The following is a 6,491-nucleotide window of genomic DNA, read 5'->3' as shown; positions in this document are numbered from 1 at the left end:
TCCTAAAGTCCATCCTGGACCCCCACTGCCTGAAAGCTCTAGTTTGGTTTTGGTTAATCGATGAAACCCTAAGTGCTAACCTAGTTTATCAAGATGATTATGAGATAGGTAGCACTACTCCAAGTGATGAAGCAATGGCGAAGATCATGACAATGGTGATGGCATGGTGATGGTCAAATGCTTAAACTTGGAAAAGAAGAAAGATAAAAACAAAAGGCTCAAGGCAAAGGTATAAAATATAGGAGCCATTTTGTTTTAGTGATCAAGATACTTGGTGAGTGTGATCACATTTAGGATAGATAGCCGTACTATTAAGATGGGTGAAACTCGTATCGGAATACGGTTATCAAAGTGCCACTAGATGCTCTAACTCATTGCATATGCATTTAGGATCTAGTGGAGTGCTAACACCCTTGAAAATGTTTGTGAAAATACGCTAACACATGTGCACAAGGTGATACACTTGGTGGTTGGCATATTTGATCAAGGGTAGTGAAGTTTAGGTGCAAGGGCAAGAAACTCCACCGGCGGAGTGTCCGCCCGTAGAGTGCGTACAGTCCGACGGTGCCACAGGCACCCTAGACAGAAAAATTAGAGGTCACTGTGAGTGACCGGACGCTGATCTTGGGTGGACCGGCGCGTCCGGTCAGGTGTGGCACAGAGGTCGCCAGTTTCGGTGTTGCACCGGACGCTGGACCTGAGATACACCGGACGCTGGTTTCTGTGTCCGGTCAAACTGACATGGCAACACAGTGACTAGGGTTTAGCACCGGACGCTGGTCTGTGTCCGGTCAAGGTGGACCGGACGCGTCTGATCGAAGAAAACCGGATTTAGACCCTTACTGTAAACGACCGAACGCTGGTGGTTCAGGGTCCGGTCAGTTTTGCCGGAGCGTCCGGTCAGTTAATAGCCGTTGTGATCTGGCGGCTCAAGTTTAACTCAGAATGACACGTGGCTTACATCTGTGGACCGAACGCTGTGTCCAGGGTCCGGTCAGTAAGACCGGAGCGTCCGGTCAGAGCGCGTTTTGCCTAGTGAAGGGGTACAACGGCTCTATTTTGTGGGGGCTTCTATTTAAGCCCTATGGCCGCTTCAAGCTCACCCTCTTGCATATTTTCATTGACATAGCAACCTTGTGAGCTTAGCAAAAGTCCTTCCACTCATCTCCATCATTGATTCATCATCTTTGTGAGATTGGGAGAGAATCCAAGTGCATTGCTTGAGTGATTGCATCTAGAGACACTTGGTATTCGTGTTGCGCTGCGGATTTCGCTTGTTACTCTTGGTGGTTGCCACCACCTAGACGGTTGGAGTAGCGGTGGAGGATTGACATGAGTTGGTGATTGTTCGTGGCCATCTCCGGTGATTGTGAGGGGAGTTGTACCTTCCCCGACGGAGCGCCGAAAGGTAACTCTAGTAAATTGCTCGTGTCATTGAGTTACCTCACTTATGGGTCGGTTCTTGCGGTGTCCAATCGTGTGGACGAGGTTTATGAAACACCTCTTAGCCGCCGAACCACCAAGTGTTGGTCGACACAACGGGGACGTAGCGTGTTGGCAAGCACGTGAACCTCGGGAAAAAATCGAGTGTCTCTTGTCTTTGGCATTCTCCCGGTGATTGGCTATATATTTTTCTTATGATTGGTTCATCCCCTACACGTTGGTATAATCACCCTACTCACTTATTTATATTCTTGCAAACTAGTTGATACAAGCTCTTTAATGTAATTAGAATTGAGAGCTTGCTTTATTATTTACATTCATCTAGTTGAGCTTTTTAGAGTAGCAAGATTGTGAGCTCTTAGTGAGTAATTATATTGAAAGTTGTGTGTCTAAGTAATCATTGCAACTAGAATTGTTGATAGGTGGCTTGCAACCCTTGTAGAGCTAGAGCAAGTTTGCATTACGCTATTTGTCATACTAATCAAATTGCTCTAGTTGATTTGTAGATTTTTAAATAGACTATTCATCCCCCTCTAGCCATATTAGGACCTTTCACTACCCCTCCTTTATTGCTCTGCCCACTAAAAGCCCCTAAAGATGAGGGTTGCATAGTCTATTTGCTAGTGTATTTATTGTTTTTAGTCAATTCTAGGAGATGTAAGCAAACACTTTTTCAGGAGGTTTTGGTAGCCTCATAAAAGCTCCTAAAACTTTTAGCTCCTAAAAATTTTAGGAGCTTGGAACCAAACATGGCCTTATTTGATTGATAAGCCATGACTGAAAGTATCGTTGGCTGATTTGGTGTGAGAAAAAAATACTGTTAGTTGGCTGAAAAAGTACGGCTTATATGCCAAACAAGCCCAAACGATCAGGGCGAAAGTTGTCTAACGTAGAGACCAATGTTAGCAACTCCACTACGATCCTCAAATTTGAGGGTTCTTATCAAAAGCGAGTAGGACCCCCTACTTAAGCCCTTAAATCTCATCCTTCCGCCCTCAATTTCGCAGGTGTCAACGGGGTCCTTATCAGGGAGTTGGCCGTTTTCTCGCTCCTGCATCAGCACCTCCCTTCCCTCTAAGCCGTATTCGTTCCTACGTCGCAGGCAGCCCTGACAGCTAGCCACCCTTTTTCTACAACTTGCTACTTCTCTTCCTTCATTGTCGTGCTCCAAGCCTGGGCGCCCCTCTCCTACTTCGCTGCCCCCATGGCGCCGACAAGAAGCAGCGATGGTTGGGGTAGACGAGATAGATTCATCGGGTATGCGGCGGGTGGTACCATACGACCCTGTTGATCCATAGCGCTGGTCTCGTCCCTAGCACAGTAGGCTTATCCTAGAGTAGATGCAAAAAATCAAACCCTCAAAAGCAAAGAAAAGCTCTCAAATCAAAAGTAGAGGCCCTAATTTAAGGTCTCCTGGTGGGTTTTGATATCAACCAAGGCGTGTGTATGCATTTTGATTAATCAAGGAACACCAACGTTTCACTGTTTCATTCTTGTTATTTTCAGTATATAAACCACTGCAATGTTAGAACATTACCACATCCTATTTATTCTACTAAACACAATTATATTTTTATGCATGTGGTCAATGCTAATACAGGTGACTAAAGCCTTTTCCTTTCAAAGGGTGTTTTTGTCCAACCCAATTTAATTTATGCAACTATTCCATTAAAGTATATACTCCCTCTGTCCCAAAATAAATGTCGCTCTCACTTTCCGATAAATAACTTTTACTAATTTTATATAAAAAAATATTAATATTTATGATACACAATTAATATCATTAGATAGATTACTGAATTTATTTTCATAATAAATTTATTTAGAGATACAAATGTGGCACGTATTTTCTACAAATCTAGTCAAATTTACGGCACGAAAACTCAAAATGGCAGTTAATTTGGGACGGAGGGAGTACTTTCCACTATCGTTAGAGGTTAACATTGCTTTCTATTCCTAATCCTCATTAATGATAGAAATTTCTCATATACTATATATGAACAAAAAAAGCTTTGTATGCACTATTTATTTATTTTTCTTCCTTTTCTATTTATGGACTCTTTTCGCTATGTATGGACCTGAAACTATCTAGCTTGCTAGGGTCAAATAAAGTGTAATTTTTTATTTACTTCTATATCTATATAGAGCATCTACAAAAGTCTTTCTAAAATCCATTATCTAAATCATCATTTGGAGTGTGCTATTTGAGTATAAGTCAATTTTTATATGTTTATACCCACCAGCTTTTATATATCTTATTATTATGCGCACTCTAGAAAGCCATCTTCACTCTCTATCTTTAACTATCGAAATACGTATAGAGGATGTCAATTAAATACGTATGTTGTTGGAGCGTATTTTTTCTCTGCTGTAAATTAGGAAAAGGATATAAAGAGTTTATTAGAGATGCTCTAAAAAATTCATCTATTTTTAACGTGATTCAGAACAACAAACGGCCTGTTCGCTGGTTGATTTTTGGGCTAGCTGGTGCTGGTTTATTGTGAGAGAAAAACACTGTTGGCTGGTTGATTTGGGCTGGCTGAAACCAACAAGCGAACAGGCTGAAAGAATTACATATTACAGATACACTTTTAGAGGAGAAGTGAAATTGGCAAATGTAGCATGCACATCAACCTCCAGCGAGAGATTCGCACTAGAATGCGTGCACAGCAGGAGTCGCATCCCAGTACGAATCCAACGGTTCACGGTGCGAGGCCACAAGCCTTGAGGACAAACTTTACTTCGTCAACCTCCAGCCGTCTGTTATCTCCGTGAAACATGGCTGCCATGTGGCGGGGCTGACGGCGGCCGGGGTCCACTCCTTCCTATCCCACGTGGCGGCGTCGTGGGACGCGGAACCATATATGCGCGAGATGGACCGTTTGGCCTAGCTCATCTTGTCGATGGGTCTCGACTGCGCGCTTGTCGTTGGTGCTGCTGTGCTAATAAGCTACTTCATGCATCACATTGTTAAAAGAAAAAGCTACTTCATGGATCACGTATGCAAGTCCCGGCACGTGATGGTTACTCGATTAGCAAAGGGTTTTTTTACCAGAAGTTATTACTACATTTTAGGTCACCAGGTGTCTGAATTTTGACTTTTTTTTTTTGCTTCATCTATTTTGCTACGTAGATATATGACAAAATGGATGAACCAAAAAAATCAAAGTACCTTATAATTTGAAACGGGGGAGTATTCAACTAAATAGTGTAATTAAAACGAACCATTTATAAGAGATATTTCGTAATTTTCTATGACTAAACAGTAGCGAAATTTCATATTGTCTTAGGAAAAAACTTATGGACGGTTTGGATCCTTTTATTTTGGAGAAATTAGAATCTACTCAATAGATTATGCTATTTGGCTTGGAATTTGACATTACACAACTTTTTTAAGTTCACAAATAAACCTATCTCAAATTCATTGGACGAGAGATATATAGAAATCGATTTTATACATCATTATGCTATGTTTCTACTCTCCAACTTATAGTATGTTCTTCAACTCGCTTTTCTCTAGAAAAATATAACATATAAGTATCTCCCTTGTATGGCTAACAATAATATACAAATACATATTCCATATACAACCACATTAACTTAATTAATTTGTGTATTAATTAAAATTTTTAGAATGAATTTAATTCCAAGTATCCAAACAGGCCTAGTGCTTTATAACAGTTAATAACACGTGCATTGTACTCTGATTTCATTTCATCTGATCTGATATAGGGACGTCGTACGGCACCCTATAGAGCACTAGTAGAGAAACTGGCTTTAGAACTGATTTTCAACCCTCTTTAATCCCGGTTTTAGAACCGGCACTATGAAATCAGGACTCAAGGTCTTGATTTTTAGTCCTGGTTCCTCCAACCAAGAGAGTAAAGGTGTTTATTGGATGAAATAAAAAAGTTACAGCTGTGGAGATTCGAACCTACAACCTCTCACTTCAACTCTTGCACGCGTTACCATCTCACCTACCACCATACATCTTACTTAGATAAGATATGTTTTCCTTTTAAATTCAGTATGGAGATACCTTTAGTCTAGGTTCGTGTCTCAAATCAGGACTAAAGATTCTTGCACTGACGTACCTCTGACACACCTCGGTAGCTGTTGGACAGGGACCTTTAGTCCCGGTTAGAGCTATCAACTGGGACTAAAGGTTTCTTTAGTTCCGAGCATAAAAAATACCGAAACTAAAATCAAATTTTGAAGTAGATCAAAAATCGTTTCTCTACTTGTGGAGGTTTCTAAACAACGTCCTATACTCAGCATCAGCATTCGATGAGGTGCATGCACCCGGTCGTCGGCACGCCGCATGGGAGCCGTTGCGTAAGTAGTATAATATGATAGGGTACGTGTAGCTCTTTCTAGGCACACAAATGAAAAACGTCTATGGCCATTGCGTGATGCCGTGATGGGCGTGGACGCGTGGAGCTAGCTGCTAGCTGCTAGCTTGTCCGCTGCCCGCCGACACTGGCATTTGAATCTCACTCTAGCTAGGCGGGAGGTCAGCCAGAATGGTTGTCTTTCTCACCCACACGACCGACTCTGGAGTCTGGACTCGGAGGGTCATTGCATCTGCATGTTTGTTTATTGGTTTTAGTCGGGCGACAATGTTTTTTTTCATAGCAAATCAATACTAGTCGAACTTATCAGTTCAGAAATCAACCAGCGAACATACTCAATGTGTACCTACTCTCGGCTGATACTATGTTTGACCTCACTAAAACGCCTAGCTGCTGTATGTCTTATCATCGAGAGAGAGAGAGAGAGAGAGAGAGTGGAGTAGTAACAAGACGTACCCTATTAACAAAAGGATTAGAAGAGGTGGTCAAACGACTGGTTATTAAGTACGGGCGCAGCAGCTGGCCGTAGATGACCGGTCGATCGGTTCGTCACCTGCAGGGCCAGACGCCTGGACCAGACCCTTTCGTTTCTACGACTCTAGTTCTGAGTCCGTTCCCAGCAACTGGAGACTCTGGACTACTGCTACATGCAATTCCCAGTCACGTACGTAGGGCTGGACTGGACTTTCGTGGTCG

This window comes from Miscanthus floridulus, chromosome 14, assembly GCF_019320115.1.
Source record: "Miscanthus floridulus cultivar M001 chromosome 14, ASM1932011v1, whole genome shotgun sequence".
Taxonomy (NCBI): Eukaryota; Viridiplantae; Streptophyta; class Magnoliopsida; order Poales; family Poaceae; genus Miscanthus; species Miscanthus floridulus.
The sequence above is the reverse complement of the archived record's forward strand: the minus strand, read 5'-3'. Positions refer to the sequence as shown.